The sequence below is a fragment of the Nanorana parkeri genome, unplaced genomic scaffold (assembly GCF_000935625.1).
Source record: "Nanorana parkeri isolate BGI_ZX_2015 unplaced genomic scaffold, ASM93562v1 scaffold270, whole genome shotgun sequence".
NCBI classification, from domain to species: Eukaryota; Metazoa; Chordata; class Amphibia; order Anura; family Dicroglossidae; genus Nanorana; species Nanorana parkeri.
The window spans coordinates 882,905-908,281 of record NW_017306538.1 but is presented as its reverse complement, the minus strand read 5'-3'; the positions used below and the strand labels follow the sequence as shown (position 1 = coordinate 908,281).

At 39.7% G+C, this 25,377-nt stretch overlaps 1 protein-coding gene across 2 annotated transcripts in view; it reads left to right on the top strand.

The window, feature by feature from the left end:
- Nucleotides 1-25,377, top strand: part of IQSEC1 (IQ motif and Sec7 domain 1) — a 208,234-nt gene that overhangs the window by 113,248 nt on the left and 69,609 nt on the right. The window lies entirely within an intron of this gene.

Sequence of the window (25,377 nt, the reverse complement as noted above, 5' to 3'; positions counted from 1 at the left end):
CCTCAGTCTTTTGGAGACCAGAAAATTGCAGACCAGGAATTGAAAGCAAACCAGTACTTAAAAAGGAAAACGTATACGCAAAAATGGTAAGTGCCTATGTCAGCAGCACTACATTATTTTTTTTAATAGGGTTTAATAACACTTTATCAACTGATAAGATAATATATCAGCCACACAGTACATTGCTTTTAATGAGTCAGCCAATTCATAGACTGGATTTTTGAGAACAATGGAACAATGAAGCAGAATCATCATACAGCTATTCCTCACTTAACGACCGAGTTCCGTTCCTACGACTAGGTCGTTAAACGAATTGGTCGTTAAGCGAGGAACTGTATACAGTACTGTACTGTACTCGTACTGTACTGTACTGTTGATGTACAGTACCGTACAGTGTACTGTAAATCTGTAAATACAATACTTACCGAGAATAGTAGCAGAGAAGGGAGTACAATACTGTAAGCAAGATGAAGTCGGTGAGACGCCGCACTGCCGCTGACACGTTCCCGCACGTACTGTCAGAGAGCTGGTCGTAAGTGTGAGTGGTCCCTAAACAGGTAGGTCGTTAAGTGAGGAATATCTGTAAAGCATTTCAATGCAAGAAGCAGGGCACGCATATGTATTGTGCTAAAATGGCTGTCGCCATTGACATATATAATTAGAAATATGACCACAAAAATTATGTTTTAAAACATTATCACACACAGATATGATTATTTACATCAAGCCTAACTTGCTTCCATACTAATCTAAGGACCATTGAAAAATCATTATATTTCCTATAAAGAAGTTCTGTGTGTTGTCAGATGAGCAGTACCCATGGAGCTTTTCTACAGATCAATATATTGGGTTCTTATCTCATATACAGTATATACAGTATATCTATTGTTTTGTATGCCTGTGTTTCTTTATTATCTTACAAGTGCACATTATTTTGCACTATATTTAGTATTAATGATTTCTTGTTTGCTACATCTTATTTAGAATAATTAAAGCTTGGGACTTTCCAGATTTCCTATTCCATAATCTGGAACACAATAATAATTTAACTGCTTATTTAAAGGGTCTTTCCATGTTTATTAAAATGTGGAAAACCCCCCACGTGTGAAGAGCTGGCATTGCTGGACTGGGATCTGTGATTGAAAATGAAGAAAACCAAGTTTTGTCACAAGGTGTTAATAAAAGGCAGTGTAGAAGTAATGATGAACTGGTGATTCATTGGTGTGCTTTCATTCAATTTGCTAAATAGAGATTTCCATAACCATATTTTGAAAATTACTGCAATTAGCATGATTTGTTGTCAGCATGTATGGAAACAGAGACATGGACTTGCATCCTGGCAATTTTTGTATTGCCTAGAATTGTTGATACAAGCATTTGGGGACATGGGGACATTCTAAAAGACTAGTTGGTAGTATATCATTATAGCTTAGGTTCTATTATCATACATATGTTCGCTCCCTGGTGATTTATTTTACCAAGTGCTTGTCCTTCATGCAGAAAATAGTCTCAATTCACAATGCTAAAACACCAGGATAAGTATACTTATTTTCAATAAATTGACAGTCATTTTCAGCTGAGTGCAATAGGATTTAAAAATTACAGTCACACGGCTAAATTACAGTGCCTTAACTTTGTGTGAAAGCTTTGGGGATTGAGCCTTATGTCAAGATATCTATAGTTGGATGAAGAAAAATACATTGTTCTAAAGCAACTCTAATCCAGATTGATACGTTTAAAGCAGGGCGTTCTTGTAAAAAAAAGGTTAATACTTACTGCCCATGGCACCTTTTTTCACTCTCTTGAGCCATTAAAGTGGATGTAGAATCTACAGCATCCAACACCCTTCCATCCGCAGCCTCTTACATTAGTATAGGACAGTGGTGGCGAACCTATGGCACGCGTACCCCGGGACGCCCCCGCGAGGGGTAAGCCACACAGCCCCCCCAAGAGCCGCACAGCTCCCCCATGAGAGATGCAGAGATGAGAGACCCCAGGGATGCAGCCCACCTCCCTGCAAAACAGGTAAGCAGGAGAGGGGGCAATGTTTTATTTATTAATTTTTATCAGTAGTTCTGTGTGTGTATAATGTGTGTGTTTTAATAAATGTGTGATATGTGTGTTTCATTACGTGTGTATGTGTTTTATTAAGTGTAGAAATGTTTGAATATGCGTGTTTCCCTATTTTGCCTAAGGCCCCATTCACACTGTGCATAAAAGCCCGCTATTTCGCGAGAAGTCGCCGGCCAATGTTATTCAATGGAGCTGTTCTAATGTACAGCTCCATGTCGCTGTCGCTTCAGCAGGACTCTTTTTCCTGCGGATGTTGCGCGATTTTTCTATTTTTGAATGCAGCCCGACGGTGAAGGTTGCGTGATCTTTGCTGGAACGTCGCCTAAGTCAGTGATGTTGAACGTTTCTTAAACCCGAGCGCCCGAACTGCAATACAGTATTAAACTTATTTTCAGCGCTGGCACTTTGAGGTAAATAAATTGATTTTTCGTCGCAGTTTGGGCACTCGGGTTCAAAAAGGTTCATCATCACTGGTATAGGAGAAAGGAATGATGTAGGGGCCATTGGATTGATGCATGCAGTGCGAGGCTGGATATCCAACACACCAAAAAATATATTTGAATAATGAAGATTCTTTAGCTACTGTAGCTCTTCTAGAGAACAGAAATCAGCGGCATTGCCAGTGGAACAAGTATGTATGCAGGGAGGCCTTTTTGTACTTTAATAAAACAACAGGGTCTAAAAGCCAAATTATTAGCTGTAGATAGAATGTAGAAGGGTTAGAATGTCAGGTTTTTATTATTGCCTGTTGCCCTGTTGGGAATATTCTCCCTTTTTTTTGCCATAGTGATTACTAGTAACTGAGATAGGAAGCAATGGGAAATTCACATAGTTGTCCTTGGGAAAGGAAGTAAAGGGAAATCTTCACACCTCTCAGGGAGGTTTTTCCCTGAATTTGGAAAGATCTGCTCTCACTTCCTGTTGTGGCACACAAGTGAAGGGAAATCTTCCCAATGAGACAACAAAACACACCTCACTTTTACCATTACCTACTCTGACTGAAACTAAAGATAACCTTTGGCTTTAGATGTACTTTACTCTCTTTTTAGGCATGCTTCATTGGTAAAGCTCTAGACTTTGTTGAGTCCTGAGTAATGATCTTTTCTCCCAGATAAAATAGTGTTTTTCTTCTATAAAGATTGTTGGTACACATATAGCTCTTTAGATATGTTAGGATGGGCCCACTGATTTTTTCCATCATCTGGGGTTCACTTACATTTTAAGGTTGGTTTCCCTACTCTCTCAGATTTGTTTTCAAGTGCACTCCAAACAAATACGACTGTGTAATGGCTCCAAGATTCCCCAACATAAGGAAACACTGCAGTAGGGGGTCTTGTAAAAAAAATAAACTTACAACTGCTGTGCAGGAGAGCTGTACTCTTAAGCATCACATGAAAGAGTTATGTGACCTTTGCCCCGTGGAATAAAAGTAAAGATTTTACATGTTGGTGCTGGTCCTTTCATACCGATTTCCCCCACCTTCCCTATTAAAACCGTAAAATTTACAACAGTCTATACATTCTCTGTGTTGGAAGTATTGGCAGCATTTAACTATACTTATTAAATTCAATATAGAAAGGCTTGATTATATTATTACCACAAACTGATAGGCTTTGTATGAAAGATCTGCCTTTTAACTCTACTCCAGTGTATCCAGTGTAAACTGAGTAGGTAAAATAAATAATGTTTGCCCATTTATTTCTTACTATCAGCTGTAAAAATAGGTTTATTAAAAATAATAAGAATATACCCTTTTCCCTTTAAAGGATAAGTTCACATTTTGCAAAAATTAAAGAAATGCATAATTAATAATATATAAAAAATGCGTTTCTTTAACATTTCCATTCAAGCCTGTAAAGCATTGCAATTGTGATCACTCGATCATAGCTGCAAAGCTCAGGCTTCTGCACATTCTCTCCCAGGCAGAGCTCGTACTAAGGTACAGAGTTTCAGTTAGGAGAGATATGGGGAAGGACGGCTAGACTTCAAACTGCATTAAATTACCTCATACGTCGTCCAGCCATCCTCCCTCTAGGTAGACGCGAGAATATGGGCAGCTCTACCTAGAGTGAGGATGGCTGGAGGTGATTTAATGCAGTTTGAAATTCAGCCGTCCTTCCCCTATCTCTCCTAACTGAAACTTCGTACCTCCGTACGAGCTCTGCCTGGGAGAGAATGTGCAGAAGCCTGAGCTTTGCAGCTGTGATTGAGTGATCACGATTGCAATGCTTTCCAGGCTTGAATGCATATTTTTTATATATTATTAATTATGCATTTCTTTAATTTTTCAAAAGGTGAACTTATCCTTTTAATATAGTTCTTTGTGGCGTAGCTACAGCAAAGTGCTAAAAACGCCCCAAAGGATTTTGCTCAATGCTTGACAGCATCACCATTATACCAACACCAGAATGAACAAAAAACACTCAGGCACACAATTCTGATGATCATAATACCAACTATAGGGCTCGATTTCTTGTTTTTTTTGCTGGAAGGAGTAGAATCTGAAGCTTTAATTCTGCAGCTTTCATTCATTCATAGAATGTTTATTTAGGGATGCCTTTCTGCACACCAATTGTAATTACAACAGTTGTGAACATGTTATATTAAACACTTCCAGCCATTCTCTTCTGATATCTTTTACTAAAAAGGAACTTCACCCCACCCCCTTTTCCCACCTATCTTACCTGTTATGCTAGGATCTCACCAACCAACATACTCACCTGGCCAGCTAATCGAGGGTTGTCTAGCTGTGATTTGCCAATTCACTGCCACAGCCCAGGTCCTGCCCCCTCATTTTCTTCTGTGACGTCATTGGGAGCTGGTGAGGCTGGCCAAAATAAAGTGAAATTTCCCCTCCCCCCGCTGGACCTGGTCCGCTTTAAGGTGTGTTTTTTTTTACCCAGGGACTGTAGTGTGTGAAAATCCCAGGAGCTTAGCATTTTCTACGATGTTGCAATCACTATGTCTGGCCGGCAAAAAACTGTACCATCAAAGTTGATTAGGTCACATATCTGTGTGCTTTATGTATTGACTTACAGTCACAAGCTTCATTGTTTGTGTATTTATGTTAAAGCATAATTGAGCTCTTGGTATAAACCAGATAATTATAGGCGCGTCTAAACAAAACGTTTGCAGGTGTGCTCTTATAATGTATTTAATTTAGAAAGAAGCCATAGCCTGAGTAGAAAAGTCTGCCCCTTGCGAGCATGCTGCAAACAAGGGCCATTGCTGCTCTGTGACCTCTGCAGAGGTCCAACGTCCACCATGCTGAGTCAAAACTATTGCTCTGCTTGCAAAGCTCATGTTATGTTCCCCACTGAATAGAGAACTCTAGCTTTAACTCAGCAAGGAGTGTGTCAGACCTTTGCAGAGAGACCACTGTTTCAACACAGAGAGCAAAGGCCCATCTCTGCAACAGGCTGACATGGGACAGACTTCTCTGCTCAGAGTGTGGCTGTTATTTTCAAAGATAACAAACTGTAAGACTTTGCACACGTTATGTTTTGATGCATCGGAAATGTTTTGAGCTGATTTATGCTAAAATCTCAGCTGAGCAGACATGTGACATGAACCAGTAACATGTCAATATTAAATAATTAATACACATTGAAGAGACCAACCATCTAAAATATATCTTGCGTGTCACCCCCTGCTGCTGACATTCAGCAATAATAAAAATAGCGTGCTCTTTCAATTATGCCAAATCTCATTATTTATTAAGTCTGCAATTCACTGTAATGAACACATTTCATTGTAATATATATATATATATATATACATACATATATATATATATATACATACATACATATAACAGTAGCAGCAACATAGGTATATACTATGGAACTTGGTAACTTGGTGGACGTACGATTCATGATGTTTGCAATCTCTCAATGAAGGTACTGTACACACTGTGATAGGGCCTGTTCTAGGACAGAGTGTTCGGCCTCAGGCAGAGGGTTCAGCTCATGCGAGTGCCCTACCGCAATGCTCAAACCTTCCCGAGAACTATGTTTTCATTGTGTAATTTCTCCTTAGCCAGCATTACATTTAATGCAGTGTATAAAACTCCATTGATCATTTGCATGAGTCAGCCGGCACCATTCCAGGTATATCACACAGTAAATAGCTTTTATGTGTGTTTTGGTGGAAAATATGAAACATTGGCTGAGTCAAAAATTGTGTAAGTTGCAACAGCTGTTAGCAATCTCTGCGTATTTTTTTTTCTGCAGAAAGTGTGGCATATTTTTTTCTAATGATCCTCTAGTCCGTTGAGGTAGGAGCCAAAGATTGCCTAAATCCAACACAGCACAACAGGCATCTTTCAGGACACCATCACAGTCACCAATTGGATTTAAACCAGCTTTGGATGGCTGAATCTGTTTGGTGAATGAAGCATAGAAAGATGAAGCGACATGTTAAGAGCTCTTTGTAGTCTGCAGTAGTAGTCTACTCTGTTGTCTGTGGTAGTAGTCCGCTCTGTAGTCTGCGGTAGTAGTTCGCTCTGTTGTCTGTGGTAGTAGTCCGCTCTGTAGTCTGCGGTAGTAGTTCGCTCTGTTGTCTGCGGTAGTAGTCCGCTCTGTTGTCTGCAGTAGTATTGCACTCTGCTCTGTAGTCTGTGGTAGTAGTCCCCTCTGTTGCCTGCCATAGTCGTCCGCTTTGTAGTCTGTGGTAGTAGTCCGTTCTGTAGTCTGCCATATTAGTGTGCTCTGTAGTCTGCCATATTAGTGTGCTCTGTAGTCTGTGGTAGTAGTCCGCTTTGTTGTCTGCACTAGTAATATGCTCTGAAGTCTGCAACTGACTCTCTGAACACTTTGGTACTACCAAATAAGACAACCAGGAGGGTGGTGCCACCTTTTACAGTTAGGTAATGCAGTAGTGTTACCTCCCAGCCTGCTGATCAGACACTGAAGGAACTGCAATACTTTGAATATTACTTAACTTGGCTGACTCTGCTCTCTCCTTCTGTCGGGATGTTCCCCCTCACCACTCGTAAATGCATCAGATCTTGACTGCTAGTGCTGCGCCTCCTTTCCTCAGTTTGAGTTCAGCTGTGTAAGGGATGACAGATACTGATATCTAGACAGATTTAGGTACCACCTGTTAGCGTGTGTAAAAATCCATGAAATGCTTTATTTCAGATCTACTTTTATGCTTTAACACTTGACTTATTCAGCAAAATCAAATTGAGGGGATGATGCATGAAAACTGGAGCAAACAGAGCAATAAGATTCCATATTTCATCTAGTTAGAGGTCAGAGAATGACAGCTAAGAGCTGGCTAGTTGCTGCAGGATTCCAGATCACCCCGGTGTATGAGGAATATGAACATTGTACAAGATGGATAAAATCAAAGCAGGAAAGCGAATGCATTTAGCAGTTCTGCCAGCTGAACAAAGTGAGTGACAATGTGTAAAGATCTGTATCATGGCTGAACTCCTACGCTCCTAAAAAAGTACACCAAACACAAATATTTTAAGACTTCATAGATGAAAAAAAAGTAAAATAAAGATTAAATAGAATGAATAGGGAGATCTCACTTTGATCTGAGGCTTTGTCATCCCGGTAATAACATCCAATATAAAACCAGCTGCCAGAGACCATGATGTCACATATTTGCCTTTTCCAGAAAAGCTCAGTAAAATCACCCCGCATCTGTGATTCACATTACAGCCCCTTAAAATGGAAAATGTGCCCAGATTGTGATCTTCTGGAGATATTCATATAACTCCAACATAATAGAACAGAGCTTATTGGAAAGAGCGCCCATGCCTTTGCAGCTGCTCGGTCGGATCGTCATGAATAGAAGGAGCTTTAAGGTCATCAACATTTACTCATCAGGTTTTTGTGTATGTTAGTATCCTAAACTAAATTTACATGTGAGGTGCCCAGAAAAAAACACGGACTTCGTATTGGGTGTTAACGATCCACTTTAGCAGTTGTTACTGGTTTTGTCAGAACAGAGCAGCTGACGCCAATATATGCACAGAAATCTCTAGTTTATTTATAGAGGGACTACAGCCTCTTCCTCTGAAGGCATCTATTTGTCAAAATGCAAGCAATTAAAAAGTTCAGCTGGGTATACACACTAAAAAATTAGTTTTCAGAATGTTCATTCAATTTTCTAGTGGATAAAATGGAAGTAAGATTTTTTTTAAATCTGCTGATCGGCAGGCTTTGTATGACATAAGCGCCTGTGTCAATCTCTCCTGCTATCAGGGCCGGTTCACATCACAAAGAGTGCGATACAGAGCGTTCAGCCTCTGCATCGCAACCCGGCCAGCTCCCTGCGTTCAGGGGCGAGAGGGGGCGTGACGGTGCATTGAAGTCAATGGCACCGCAGCCACGCCCCCCGCCCGCGGTGCGATCGCTGGCACCCGAACGCATGGCACATTAGTGCCTGCGTTCCGGTCCAGTGCGATCTGCGAAAAATTCTGCTTCACTATTTTTTGCAGACCACACTGGATTGAAGGGGACATTTTCCAATGCACACACTTGTTCCCGTTCACAACTGTCTAATGTTGAGCTTCCCTCACAATGGAAAGATATCGGCTCATTTCCTGTTGAGCCTACAAGGCAGGAAATGAAGGGTGATCTCCCTAATGAGGAAAAAAAAACCAAAAAATTATATTGGATTCAACCATCCCCTACTCTGTCCAATATGAAAGAAAAAGTTTTGGTTTTAGATATTTTTTAAATGCATCCATGTTAGGTACTGTTTAAAGCTACACTCCAGGATAAGCACTTTTTTTTAGAAATACAGGAGGCATGTATATTCTTACTTGAATCTTGTTGTGCCTTGTGTATTTCTTTTAGATCTGAATCCAATGTGAAACGTCACCTCTGTGCAGGAGCTTCCTGTAATAAAGACCAGTTACTGCTGTTCTCTCTCTCCTTGTGCAGGGCGATTGGTCTTGTCTCCACCCCCTTTTGCAGTTATCTGCAGGCAGCCCGTAGTTTGTGGGGCCTGCTGGGTCCTTCCCACAGCTCTGCTCTCTGCAAAGGCTATATGCAGCATAGTGATGATATCACTGCTACTTTTATATGGTAATATCTATGTTTGCAAAGGCACTTGGTGTACACAAATGGGATTTATATCCTCTGTGGTCTTTGCTGTAAAATGCCTTGCTATAATTAAATTTACGATGTCCTTTTTTTGTTCTTACATTTTTCTAAACATACCACCTGCCAAAAATATTTAGGGTTGTCCCAAAAAAAAGAGCCTGTCAGAGCATGCAGTGATGTCAGTGTGAGACTAGATTTATCACCAGCAGTTACAAAGCACCTAGAGAGCTGGTCACCCATATCAGCTCCTAGAACTACCAGACTTGGGCAAGTTACATTTTCTGCTGCGTTTTCATGATGGAAGGTTTGCATATGAGAAGCTATTACTGTTATTGTTTTGTGTGTCAATGTTTGTAACAGGTCTAAAATATCTTTTATGCATATACTATCTTTAGAAGAGTTACTATGTACATGGTGCATGTTTGAGCAGGGTGTGTTATGTAAGGTCTGCTGTTTTTGCTTGCAATGTCTATAGCATGTGATTGGTTTAATGTCCACTAGGGCAGGTTCCTAGGATCTGTTTTGGAGATGAAATCCTCCAATGCAGGGGTTCTTAAACGTTTTACTATGAGGAACTAAATAGGAAAATTGTTACTATCCTGGAACCCAATCAGAGAATTATTACTAAAATGCCATACAAAGATTTAAAAAAAAAAACAAAGTTTTTTTACATATATTTAAAAACAAAAACACAAACCCAACAAAAATGCATTTGTTTTTATTCAATTAACGTTTGTAATGTTTTCTTATTCTAAAAGTGAAATGTAACATATTGTTAATGACACAATTGTATTTCAAAACTAAGGATCCAAGAATAGAGTCCTGAGCGTCATTTCTATGTAAATGTTCATACATATATAAAATTATTATTATTTTTTTACTATACTATGAGTATCTCCAGGAAGATGTAAAATATGTAAAGATGCACACTCATCTATATGTAAATAAATGCACCTTTGTATTCATATTACGGTAGAGACTTTGTTTTAATGCAAGCAGCGTATAGCTGGTCGTATACCAGTAGAATTTTGTTTGAAAAAAATTGTTTTCGCAACGTTTGTTTGATTTTTTTCAATGGTTAATGGGAGCTAAATTTAAGGGGCTTTTAAATGAAACTAGTTGACTTGATGATGCAAAATCAGACGCTCTGGCAAATTATTTTTTTAAATGTCAACTGAAACTGGTGTATGATTTACAGTAAGTACCTAATTCTGAATCACCCTTTTGCAGTCCCTATACAGCAGAGCACAGACCTTGCATGTGTAATTTCCTCTGACCCCTCCTTGCATCACTCACACTCTAACCCCCTATATCTACGTGAGCTATCATTATAGTCAGTATGCTATATTATAAGATAGTGTTGTGAGTCACTTGCACTCCATACAGCGTTACCACCTTCCAGAATGATAGTGGTGCTTGTAGTGATGACACGGATGGCACTGTGTGAAATTTCAAAGTTTGAATGCAAAGTCACCAGCACACATGAAATAAAATCATAAATTCTGGATCTATTCATAAGATCAACATCACATTAGTCACGGAAAGCTGACATTTCAGGGCCGCGCAGGGTTCCTTCTTCAAGGTGACATAGGGACCCATAGAGGTCACCATAGGTCACTATTTCACCTTGAAGAAGAGACCTTGTGTTGCCCTGAAAAGTTGGCTTTGACTAATGTGAGGTTGATCTAATAAAAATATCCATGATTCTATTTTACGTGTGCTGGTGTTTTTACTTTCAAACTTTGAAGTGTGTTATATCAATTGCCAGTCATTCATTGATTTTGGGCTTGGATACACTTCGCTGCACAGTCAAGTGATGCGACCCATCACAAACATGTTTGCAACCCAATTCGGACCCTGACCCATAGTCTAGGAAACACCACTCTAAGGTTTTAGATATACTCCCTGTGATGCCTCTTTAGGACATGTCACTGTGATGTCACTGAGGAATACAGGATGTGAAGGATCAGGAAGTCAGATGAACCACAAATTCACTGTTCTGGCAATTTTTCAATCACAGATTGTTTTCTGATGGAACGCATACAGAAAGTTGGAGTTGTCCTGTTATGGTTGTTCCAGTGACCCCAAGCCATTAAAGTAGATGTCTAGTGTGGCTTGTATTCAACCTTCATATCAAGAAAGAGTTACATAATGCTTGACAAACATGGAAGTGTGTACTGAACTGATCAGCTAGTACCTGGACTGTATACACATTCATATTTTGCTGATTTTTACATTTTCTGCCTTTGCTATTATTAATTGCTTCTCAATGATAGATTTAACCAAATTAAGCAGTGTTTAAATGCAAGCCTTGTTACATTGATATTATGAGTATACATTGTTTACAACATTAGCCAACTGATGGCGGCTGTTTGTCCATGAACTAAGACAATATATCCAACACATTTTCCCTTTTGCACTTTTTTATATTGTCTTGGTTTCTTTAACATTAGTTTTGACAATGAAGGTTGAATATGTAGCCCAAAGTCATTCAGAATATATTGTTCTCCAAATGTTATTTTTGTGTAATGGATTGTTTTGCCATCAATATTATTTAATTGGATCGGGAGAGGTTTTAAGAAGCCCATTTAACATTCTTGTTTATTGTCATCATCGTATAATCATCCATAAGCAGCGCTTACTGAGTGTGATCTTTATGAACCTGCCAAGCCCAGTGAACAGAAGACGTGGCTGTAGGCCTAGTGTGATGATTTGTATCTAGAGACTGAAATTTGCATTTGGGCCATCCATCTAGAGCATTTCTATCCAGTTGCCAGGCCCAGGTCACAAAGCATACTGTGTTTCTTTATGCAAATGATCCCAATGATTCATCCTCATCTGACACAAATACGAAACATTTTTACTTTAAGGTTGAATAAGCAGGGCACGGTTTCCATAGATGGCCATGACCTTAGCTGTGTTATTTCTGGATGCTGAATGCTCTATGTACAGTTAAATCTCCTTCTGCTTTCCACTGTTGTATATATATATATATAATTGATTTTATCAGCACTGGTTTTTCTTTTTTTCCATAAAAAAATAGTTCTATGGTGTAAGTAAGTAATTTATTGTGGTGGGCTTATTGTAGAACTTTGGCTTCCTGTTAAAAAATGTGTTGCAGCACATAATTGTAAGTGCATGTACATACAGTTTTCTTTTAGTCCCCCAACAAAGTTTCAGAAGTACCTGTTAACCTTGCCACTGAAGATCACCTCATGCAGCTTCCTTTGATGGGGTGCCAACACTGCTTCACGTCTCCTGATTTCAGAGCAGCGTTGTCAGCCTTATATAGGATGTGCCCTCTTGTACTACAGTGGGATAAGAAAATAGAGCAGGGGTATGGCTATCAGCATTGTCACTGCTGACTCATAAGTCTGTAAATAGTCCTACCCACTGCTTTCTAGATTGACCTCTGCTGCTGAAGCCCTCCCATTGGGAGCTGCAGTGTCTGGGAGGGGTAGTGTGTGAGCCGTTATGTGGCTTGTGCATGTTCTTTAGGCTCACCATACACACAATCTGACCATCTTTGTACATCTCCTTTAGCTTTAACATAGCTATGAGCTATAAGAGAACCAACCTAAAACGCCCAATGAGTTTGTATCCAATCAGGCAGGACCTTGCACTATATAGTTGTTGGTAGATCTAAAGGAGATTGCACAGTCAGATGTGTGTGCACAGCTTACGTTTTCAGTTGTATACTTGTGTAAAAGTAAAGCAACAAAATATACTGAGGTTTTTTTTATGAATATGCAAGATTGTACAGAAAATAATTCAGGATTTTATATATGTTAAAAATGAGTCACCCCATTTCAAAATCCACTTACAACTATCTTGTGAAAGCCCTGCCTAACTGAATACAAATGAATTGGATAGTTTAGGTAGGTCCTCATATTACATAGTTTTGGTCATTCCAAATTTGATTGTACAAAGAATTTTTGATCAGATTGGAACATGTATGACGACTCTAAAGGCGCCCATACACCTGCCGATTATCGTACGATAATCGCGTGAAATCCCACGATCGTACGATAATCGGCAGGTGTATGGGTATGTGTATGGGAAATCCCGCGATCGTACGATAATCGGCAGGTTTATGGAAGCGTGCGACCGTCTCTACTGTACGGTCGCACGTCTTTTGTCTTACGAGCAAAACGTATGATTGTCGGCGGGTTTGTGACCTGCTCGTTTGACCAATGCCGCACGGCCGTTGTGCGCAAGCGCACACTGCCCTTTCAGCATTGCAGTCATCGGAAGCCCGCCCCTCAGCGTGGCGGGCTTGCGATGATCGCAAGTACAATCTGCCTGAGCGTACGTTTTTTGAATTACCTTACAACCATCGCAAAACAAAAGTCTTGCGATGGTTGTAAGGTGTATGGCCAGCCATACGAGCATATGGCCAGATCTCAGATGAACAGGCATTCAGCATTTAATCAAAACTCATGGATCATGCAGGGCTGTAGAAGAGTTGTACAATGACTTCATGTGCAAAAGGGTTTGGGCAAAACAAATAGGAAAAAAAGATCAATCCCTTCCCCGTACCATGGGGCATGATTCTGCATATAAATAACATTGTGCACATTTCATCAGTTTTTGCTGTGACTTGATTGGAGCCTAACAGTTCAAAACTGAGATCTGTACGAATATCACTGAGACAAATTGCCACCAATGTAAATAGAAAAAGTATTTTCCACTTGACAGCATTTTAAGCACAACCATAATCACAGAGGAAGAAAAATTATATATTCTGAATCAGATTTTATAATGCAGTATTATTAGGACTCCCGGCAGCCAGTCTGGTTTCTGGGCTCCAACTGATGGATCTGTTGCTTTCAGTCTGGTACTTTATTTAGGACGATTGCTCACATTCCAGAGGTCAGCTGTTGGAAGAACTGTAGGAGTCTTCGAGGAATGTTACTATTCTGTGCTGTGCTATTCCAGAATTAGCTTTCACTTTGAGCTTTCATTCCAAAACGAGAGATTTGGAAAGCTCGTTAGACAGATTGTTTAATTCCCAGCAGCTGAAGGTTTTCATGGCTGATAAGAATGGAGAAAAAAAACAGAACCTTAATATTTCATTGGCTTCTGATCCTGTACCAACTCTAGGCCTCAGCCCTGCTGTCAGACTGCTTCAAAGTCAATGAGCTCTGTGTGTGTAAGACTTAATGACATAACCATGTGAGCTGGAATGGAATTTTTTTTTTCTTCCCGTCAGACCTTTATTCATAAGATGCTGGGCCAACTGACACAATCTTGCTATATGAGGCTAGTTTCACACCTAGGCAGCACAGTCTTTGTGCGTTTGTACGCGCGTTAACAGCATGCCGTTATTTGTGCGTTGTGCACATTTGTATGCGCGTTTTAATGCATGTACATGCAGATGCAGATTTTGATTGGCAGCACATAAACCATTGTGGGCAATGGAAGAACATGCGTACAAACGCTCACGAAAATGTGCAACATGCTTCTGTTTGGCGTTTTTGGGCATTTCCAATGAAGTCTATGGGGCAAAGAAGCGCTTTTAACTGCCCAAAGAAGCTCCTATACCTTTTCAGGCGTTTGGTGTTTTTCTGCTGGCGTTTTTCTGCTCAGGTGTGAACCAGGACCATTGAAAATCATGGGATTTCTTGTGTTGGGCAGTTAAAAGCACTTTTCGAACTGTACCATGGGGCACTGCTCAAAAACTCGTAGGTGTGAACCAGGCATTCCGGAACTTAGAAAAGGAAGATGTTTCTAGGGTACCCCATCTCTGTCTGCCCATCACTTTCAACAAATTCCTGGATTCTCAGTGTGCTTTACATCTCTTTCCCTGCTGCTTGATGTGATGCAATCTTGATTTCTCAAGACTACATATCCCATAATGCACTGCTTCCAGCAAGAAAGAATGATGTTAAATTGTGGAAGGTTCAGACACTGAGTTGTAGTTTAGAAGGCGGGCTCTGTAAGAGTTGGGACACAAGGAAGTGTTTATTCACAGGGCTGAGTGAAATTGTGTCAGTGCATTGAGGAAGTACATGCTATGAACATCTTCAATAAGTAAGTTTACAAACTTCTACATGGATATGGTTATTTGGAGTGGGATTGAACGTATGACAGTTCAGTATAGAAATACATATTAGATCTCTATAATGACTGTGTTATGTTATTTTCTTGAAAAAATCTGTTCAATAAAAAAAGATTGAATTTAGAAATACATATTTATTTTTAGTTTCTGACCTTAGATACCCTTTAATAGGGATTGGTAAGGCACATTGTGGTATATGTAGTTTGTGGTAGTCTGATAGCAGTGTTATTGAAAGCTTACAATCTAAAAGGGAAGTCCAAGTGATACAAAAGATATTAACTGTGGGGATGAGTTGTTCAAGAAAGTAAAACAGTTTTTAGGTGGAGGCTGGAAATAGGCTTCCCTGAAATGATGAGTGTTCTATATAAAAAGCTAATGTTAGCATGCCCTTTACACCAAGAACCAGCAAAAAAAAGGTGGCAGTATACTTAGTGTGCTACAGAGAGTCATATGGCTCCCCCTAATGACCATGTCCCTTCCTCTACTGCTGGAGATACCAAAGCTGTCTAGAAGGACATAAGAGAAAAATAATAGAGCAAAATAAATTGGTAATATTGTAAATGTGCTTTTGAGTGACAGAAATAGATGGCCCCGGTTCTTTCCTCTTCTCCCGGGAATGTTGTCTGGTTATCATGGTGATCTATTGGCTTCAACAATTATTTCATTTTCTGCTTGTCCTGGGTCAGTGACTCAAAGTATTTCAATCATGAAAACTAGGCAACTAGCAGTTTTAAAAAGACAATGCAGTGTTACCCCAGAGGCATAGCTACAACAAATTGCGCCCCTGGCATTCCGCCCAGCTGCTGACAAACAGTGACGTCACTGGTTGCCAGGAGCTGGGCAGGACACTGGCCAGAGCATCCCAGGTTGCTAAGAGCTAGGTGGTGATATGTGTATGGCCCTTAACATCTCCCTGCCCGGCTCTTAGCAACCTGGGACACTCTGGCCAGCATCCCACCCAGCTCCTGCCAACCAGTGATGTCACTGGTTGCCAGGAACTGGGGGGATGCTGGACAGAGCTCCCTTGGTTGCTAAGAGTTGGGCGAGTAGATGCGAGAGGGAGAGGAGTAGGGAGAGAAAAAAGTTAGCTGTCGTCATGGGTCGGCAAACAGTTACTGACCCACAGAGTGGTGCTCCCCCATCAAGTGGCACCCAGGGCATGTGCCATATGTACCATACCAAGGATACGCCACAGGTTACCGCCATGTTTCCTTCAGCACAGGTTTACATGAAATGGTTTTTATAAACATATTCTTTAAGTGTAATACACCCCAGCTGTGGTAGGATATAGGAGTTCTGAAGCATGTAGTCATTACCAGATAGCAAAACCAATCTCCTTTTTTTGCTTTATAATCACAGGTGTAACGTGTGAGCCTGAAAAATGTCACTTTCTATGGTGTAACAAATTCCTTTAACATGGAGCTTTAGTACAAATGTGTTCATTTTTATTTTCAACTTTGCAGACCAGCTTTATTTTCAGTAATAAATCTTATGTACACAGTTCTACAGAATACAGTGGAAATTTTTTTTCCCAGCGCCGAGCAAAATATCCCGGGTACAGTAAAGTGATATGTTGGGAAATAGCAAACTAAAGCGTAGTGCTTCTCAGTCAGCTTCATTTCACAGCTTAGTGCCCTAAGAATGTAGATGATCAGATAGTCACAGCGGGCCAAGTGCTAGCAAACGATAGTGAAGCTGGAACTGAAGGCAGCAGTACTTTGTCAAGACTATGGGGGGCGATGCTTCTAGGGTTCATCTCTTTAATTGTATTTGATACATGAAATCATCAATTCACAGTTTAGATAATCATTTTTTTTCTTTGTGCTGCTTGACATTTTTATTCAATACTATTATAACTTTGGAGATTAATTAAAATATGATCTAAACACAGCATGGGCTATACTGAATGCAGACGGAAGAAGAGACACTCTTTTGTATAATGCTAGAGAAAATGAATTGGTTTTGCCGACACTGAGCAATCCAGTGCGCTATAGGAAATAAATAATCTAACAGAATGGCTTTCTTCAGTGGTTGCTGTTTTTACCGTTGGTCCTTTGCTGTGAAACTGCAAGCTGCTAGCTATTGTATGTAAAGTAGCTATCACCTGACTATACACAGAAGAGAAAATTGCTAATAGTAGATTTACTTGGCTGTCTGTACTTTTAGAATTGTATAGCTCATAGGTTAATGATCAGACCTGTACATATAAATCTGCTATCCCATATGTGTTAGGTGAACTTCCCATTACTTCCTGTTAAAGAACAACTCCGGGCAGAATACAAATTAACCCTTGCAGTGTTCTACCCCCGCACTGTGAGGGTTAAGTGCTCGTTTTGGTCTAGGGTGTAAAATAAAAAAGATATCATCTGATCCTCTGTCAAGCCTGGCTGCTAGATCAGTTCCTGCAGTCTCTTCTACCCTGGGCTCTAGAGGTCTAAGGAGCTGTGACATCATGATATCCATTCACTTGCATTGGAGTTGAGGATGGCTAGACAGAGCGGAGGGAGACAGAAGTGAGCAGTTACCACAGCAGAACGGAGGGTCGGGTGAATTAATCTTTTTTATTTTACACCCTAGACCAAAAGGAGCACTGAACCATTGCAAGTGTTAATTTTTATGAGTTCTTCTTTAAGACAAGTATGGGAAGCTTTAGACAATCTGTGTTCGTTATGCTTTATAGTAGATGAAGAGATGAATAGAACATTGGAGAAAAGTTACTAATATATGTAATTTCAAAGGCCCCTTTCAGACGAGCATCATCAGTTCGGTCAAGGTTCACAGATACAAAAAACTGATGAAAACTGAATCCGTTTACATCAGTTTGCACATCAGTTTTCAGTTCAGTTTACATGTCCGTTTTGTGTCTTTTGTTATTATAGTATGATAAGTATGATTCTTTGCTTTACCCCAGCATGCATTGAGCTTGCCATGCTGCATTATGCATTATCAGTCCCAAAAAGTGGACGTAACCTGAACTGATGTAAACTGATGATCAGTTTACATCAGTTCAGGTTACGTCCATTTTTGATGATCAGGTTACATCAGTCCAGGTCAGTCAAAACCGAGAGCTGATCCATCTCAAATTGCAGACCTCAACTGACATTGATGTTTCCTGATGTCAACTGATGTTCATTGGTTTTCATCCGCACTGCCATAGAGAAGCATTGTTGTCCTTTTTCCATCTGCAAACGGAGGGTTGGAAACCTGACAACCTGAAAACTCGTGTGAAAGGGGCCTAACCCAGACAAAGACTTGCCGGTATAACTGAGCATTACCGGCACACCCTGCTGATCGGAATGGATGTCACCGTGACATCCGTGTCTGTCCATGTCTTGTGATGGGGTAAAAAACTGAAATTACCAGACCCATGTTGGTCTATGGCGAAAGTAAACTTATTCCAGTCTGGCGAAACTGAACTCACGTCCGCTTAGATCTGGCTACCCATAGACTAACATTGGGTGTCCAGTCATGTCCGCCTGAAAATCAGACAGATCTGATCAGAAAGCCTGTATGAAAGTGGCCTATGTCTGTCAGTAAAATATTATATTTGTCACTCCTCTGCAAGAGCATTACAAACAGGATATGCAGCTTAAGGGCACGTTTATAAAATAACATAGAACCCCTCTAAATGTATGATACACACAAGACTCATTATGTTTTAAAGCTGGCCATACATTAGAAGAATTTAATTCTAAAACGTTCTATCTCATAACATTCTTTCGATTGACTAATGGTTAGTGGGGTCTAATTGACATCTGTACTCAACGGTAGTAGCAAGGAAAATCAGAGGATGGAACATTTTTCTTGTTTCTTGTGAACTAACTAAATTTTAACCGTTATGGGAAAATTGTACATATTGAATTTGCACATGTGCTAGATACAAAGGAAACCTGTTTAATACATCTGAGATTCCATTCAAGTAGCCGATCTGGATGAAGTTTTTAAGGGCTTTTAAACAAGATTAGTTGACTCAATCATGGCAAGATCAAATGCTCTGGCGAAAGATTTCGACCAAACGTTCAAATCAAACTCTAGTGTATAGCCAGCTTTACTCTAACATAGCCAAATAAAGGTAATGAATGATGTTTCATATAATGATATACTGCAAGCCTCTTCCAGCAGTGCATAGCATGGCTTTATGTACAGAGAGAGGTGTGCATGTGCAAACATTGTTACTATGAGCTCTCCTATGATTTGACTGATGATTGGGGGAGGTATGGTAAGCCATGATTGCACCAGCATCATCACATACGGAAGAAGCAGCAGGAGTGAGTATGACCGGACTGGGGAGATCAAAGATCGGGAACAACAGGGAGTGCCCCGACAGATTACTGGGACTGCTAGAAATATACTCTGTAATCTAAAAATAGAATCCTTCTACATTCTAGAGATCTCTAGATTTCAGTTTATATTTTGTACTGTGAATATATTAGGCTCAGTTTAGTTTGTGTTTCTAGTGTTCGCTTGTTCCGTTTCCTCTCTGGCTCTTGGAAAAAATGTTGTCTGCCAAGATTCTTAAATAGATTATGTGCGCCCGAGAGCAGAGTGTTAAAGGTGCAATCCAGTAAAGGCTAAAAATTAAGCCTCAAGATAAATACAGGGGTACAGCATACCTGCTCAGTACTTCAGTTTTCCATGCAGGTGTACTAGTCACCCCACTACCCTCTCCCGGGCTTTAGGAAATCTGGGAACACCTGTTTGTGATGCAGCAGAGATATTCCCAAACACACCTACTGCAGAAAGTACCTTCCCTATGACCCTGGGCGGTGCAGTCTAAATTCTCACGGCAGTGAATCACAGAAAATTCTGTAAGGCAAATTGAGTCTCATTTTAGCACAGATGCAGCGACTTGTGAATACCATTAGTGACTCCCTGACTGGTTTCAATTGTACCTGGAATGGCGCCCGCAATACCGTGCTTTGTGTTGCTGTGCAAATACCATGTATTGTATTACTTTTTCTCACTGCACTGCAACACAAAGCACGGCAATGCAGAATTGTAGCACAATGCGTGGTTGCCAGATTAGTTGGGGTACTGCATGCTAGGTGCATTGTGCGATAGCATGTGCAACACTCCAAAATGAATGGGCTCTAAAACCTACAGCCATTGCTCTGGTGGGCTGTGCATCCTGGTTCAGTCTAAATGCAGCTTGACTGGAAAGTTTCTGTAACCCAGTGATGAAATTTCCACTAAGCTACATTTCCAAGCTAAGCTAATGAAAGCTCATGAAAGGTAACTTCACACCGTTGCTCACTGCATTGTTGTTAAGTTAGCCCAATAATAGTAAGTTGTCCCAATTCTCCAAAATAGATAGCAGCAATACAAATGGACACAGTGACTGCACAATAACAATTTAACAGCAATGTTTTCTCAAAGAAAAATGATATATTCTTTAGCTTTGGAGTGACAAAGAATTAAGCATTTTCCGTGAAGTTTTCATTATCGGGCGGTGTGAATCCCCCAGGCATTTTAGCTCTGAAATGAGAATTCAGCTAAGAGGAAAGACATAAATCTGAGACGATTCACAGGAAAAAAGAAGAAAAATCAAAGCCTTGTGAAGCTACAGTTCTTCTCTAGTCTTCTGTTTAATGTTTCCACCATTGCAAACACAAAGTCCTGTGTAAAGCTTAAAACTGGACCACATGACCTCAACCTTTAGCAATGTCTCCCTAATTTAAAGTCAAGAAAATCTCTTCAAATTTTTTTAGGACCAGACCTGCTTTTTATTCATTATCATGCTGAGTTAATATGCTGAGCAGATTTAATTATTTGGGTTACTGTGTCTGCATGAATGGGTTCAACTCATAGTCCTATTGAATTTTCTAAATCTATTTTATCCTATTAAACCTGAACACACAGAGGTGAGCAGAGACACCCAGTGCTAGTTATACACCTGGCCTCCATGGAAGACTTACAGTCTGACACTGGGCTGACAGGAACAGAATACAACTAAATAACAGCACAGACACACACACACACACACACACACACACACACACAAGTGCCTGTGAAGGCTGTACTATTATTATAGCATTCAAATGCCCATTGCTAACTGGCACTCGTCATGGTTTTGTATGAAATTCTCTTAAAATCTGCACATTTAGAGTACATGGGAGCATTTTTTTTTTGTCAATGCCAACCAGCTTCCAAGTGCCATTTACAGCCAAATTCAAAAATGAACCAAGGGTTCTTAACCTTTCCTTTGGACAAAAATAAATGTTTCCTTTTTTAGAACACTTTTCATACATCTGCCAGCTAGTATTCAGTGGAAAAAAATATCTCTATTGTACACTTGCAGTGGCTGTTTAAATTAAAGGTTGTTTATAGAGGGATACATAGCATTATTATCTATGCGGGGAAATGCAGTGACCTTCTATAGCTGAGTCAAGCACTTACTCAACCCTCCTTATGTACTTTATGTGTTTTCTTCATAACAAATTGTGCTGCTGCTCTGTTTTGTTCACATTCAAGGCGAAAGCTATTAAAGTGACACAAAGCTCAGAAGTTAAATCTTAAAAATGCATTTATGTACCTTAACTATTAACAAAAATGTATCTTATATGTATATCACTCAGCTGTAGATCCTCAAATCATATCGGAATTGTTGCCGACACTGTGCTTCCTTCTGGAGGGTGGCTACTTTTGTTTCCCGTGGTCCTTGTGTGTGTTGTAAAGTAGCCACCGCTCCAATGGGATGCTTCCAGTGTGCTGCATTCTGTTTAGTTTGAATTTAGTGTGGCTGTACAGGGCTCTGCCTGCCATCTAGGCTGGGGATTGTGGCGAATGGGACTTGTAGAGAATATGCTGGCGATCCCTCCTCCCTCACCTCTAGCCAAGTTCTATACAAGGGAAGAGTTTGCAGGAGCCTGAGGACTGCATTCTCAATGCACTGATCACAGATGCAATGCTCTGCAGGCCTGAGTGCAAAAATGTAATAAATGCACATTTCTTTTTATTTTCTCAGTACGTGTGCAATCACATTTTTCAAAAGGTGGACAATGCCTTTAACTGTGAGCCATTCTCAGCAGAAGTTAATAATTCGGATCATTGTTATTCCCATAGGAAATTTAGAAACCCAAACCAAGTTTAGCAGTGCTGATACACATAAAATAACTTGACATTAACTCTATAGCTAATTTTTCTGATTGACATTGGGTCTGAGAACAAGGAACACAGTTGGGTCCTAGTTCCCTGATATGAGTTAAATAGGGTTCTTATGGCAAGGAGCATTTTACAGTTGGACTTTTAGGCCCCATTCACACCATATGTACATCTGAAAATAAATAGGTGTGAATGGGAGCAGTTCATACCAGTGTGTTGCATTGCGCTGCCCTTTGCTGAAAAAAAAAATAGAGCAGGCTCTAAATTTTTTCAATGCAATGCAGTGCAACACACAAGTATGAACACGTGTCAATGCATGGCAGAACCAATACCTTATGTAGCTTAGTGTAGACATTAAAAAAAACAACCCCGCCCAAATAAAAATGTCAAAAAACACAATGTAACACAATGCAAGGCATGTCAAAGCACTGTGCAAACTCTAGTCAACATACCTCCGTTGACTCACATTCTTGGGTCCGATTCCAGTGTGAATGCACCTAGAAAGTTGTATTGTGGTCATAAAGGGGTAAAGAAAGTGAGTTTCAGTTTGCTAATCTTCTGCCCTTTTATCAGATGGAGGACACCAATAGCAGTCCTCTGACTCCTTTCAATAAAGGTTTCCTATTAAGATAATCAAACAGTCATCAACAATACATAAACACATACTCCATCATCATCATTATCTTTTTCATATTATCTGCCATCATTTTCAAAGAGTATACCGCTGCATAAGGTTCAATTTGAAATGTAAACTCTGTGTTACATATATCTCAGAGTTGCTTTACAAATGCCTGTCAGAAGTAAAATACAAATTCTTATGTACAGTATACTGACCCTCATGCATGATCCAATTAAACTAGTGGGAGCCTTGAGCTGAACACAACCCAGAACCCAAAGCACTATTAATCCACTACTGCCTTCAGGTCAGGAACTGCAGACATTTCTATATCCCGTATGTACCCTCTAGGGAACAATATGGTTATAATGACCTGTAGTAACAACTTTTTCTAGACTGAGGAACTCCTATGAGAAGAAAAGTTAGTACCTTTATCTTTGATGTCTTTTTTCGATACCCACACTCTTGTCATGCATTTGTTTTTCCAATTTGCAAGGCTGTTACTGTACTGCAGATGAAAAGATTTAGTTATAACTGAAGTGTAGGCTTCCGAGATGGGAGATATTTTCTGTTCGGTAATGGGATAATCCATAACGGATCAATAGTTTGTAGGAGAAGGGAATGACTTCTTCGCCCTTAGAAACACAATTCAGAAAAACATCAATGAGCATGATCCTTTACAAATCTATGTCATAATAACAAAGCCCATTCTTTAGAAAGTCATCCTTGAAAACTTGCGGTATGGACAAAGACAGTTTGATCAGGTCCCTGCATAAATAATGACTTTACTGTCTCCAGCTTTAGTCATCGTCCATTATTGAAGGTTGTGATTTGGACTTTAGAAAGTACACTTTTTTTTTTATTCTATACACCTAAACACAGAGACAAAGCAGCTGTCTGAACAGAGGTGTAAGATAAGAATCTATAAATTGTAATACCCGGTATTCTTCTTCTTCAATGGACAATAGTGGCAAATTTACCTTTTGATAAGGTATATTACTTTGGCCATGTCAGATTATTGTATTACTATTGTAATACAGTCATTACTGTAAAAGACTACAATAGGACCATTCAAAGAAAATGTGAACAAAAGAGTTGCTTCTTAAAGTAGCCATGCAGGGTACATTTTATAGAAATCTGACGTGTCACTGTGGACACCAACTTTGCTTTTGTTTCCATTTCTTGTATCTTTTATAAATACGTAGGAATAAAGTTTAGGAGATTAATTTACATATTTATGCATTGTTGTCCTTCATCAAACAGTATTTTATGGTAATGTTAACTCTGTTTTTTCTGTGTTTAGTTTAATTTATTAGGAGTATGTTGTATTAGGGGTGGACAAATGTATATAAAATTCAGGTGCCAGTCTGTCCAATACAGGATCCAGCTCCACTGGCAACAACTAATAACAAGGTCATTCACTAAAGGGTGAAGAGTTTGGAGAAGGCAGGAGAAGTGAACAATCTAGGACAACATAGCTGAACTGGAAAGTGAGCTGAATTGGATAATTTCTCCAAATCAGCTATGTTGGCCTAGATTGTTCACTTATCCTGCCTTCTCCAAATTCTTCAGCCTTTAGTGAATACCCCTGTAAATGATGACAGCAAATAAAGAAAACCTAAACCTAAACCAATTTTTAAGGACCTTTGTATACTTGGTTCCTGGGATTTGTCAAACCATGTGTTATATACTGTATATCAGTATAATTATTGGCCACACATTTTGTTTCCATCATTAATTGGAATAGCCTTCCCTTATAAAGCATGTACACTTTTGTATGCCAGGTTATGACCAGGAAAACAAGGAAATGGAATCTGTAAAAGAGGTAGACCTTGCACAGGGTTGTTACTCTGGGCTCAAAAAGATGAAAGCCTATATACTCCAGTGATTAAAGTCCATCCCTGAACAAAACACACAACAGTACTACCCAAATAGGGCAAATCCTGAGTGAATTCATAGAAAACCCTGGTGCCCAACTTGCAGCCCAAGGCCTGACTTAACACAGCACATATGAATGCACAGCATAACACACACTAACATATGTGCACTGCAGTGGTGTAAATTGATTCTTAAAGCTGAAGTCAAGTTACTAGTCAGTAAAAAGATTAATTTGGGATTTTTTTTGCCAATTTCTTAAAATTATTTTCCTCTAGTCCTAAAATTTACACATCAGGTCAGGCAGCACAGCCATGTTGGTGACCTGACGTTTCTTTACTACAGTTAGGGAAGTGACCTAGTTGTATTGCTCTATCTCCAGACTGCAGACTTGTGATTAGACAATATAGGAGCAGGAGCAGTAACAAGAGGCAGATACCAAATCAAATTCAGATACTTGCACTAGCTGAATCTAAAAATTAACTTCATTATCTTTTTTTTATAACAAAAATATATAACCACATAAATGGTTATATATATATATATATATATAATACTGTATATAGATATCTATATTTTTTATGCAG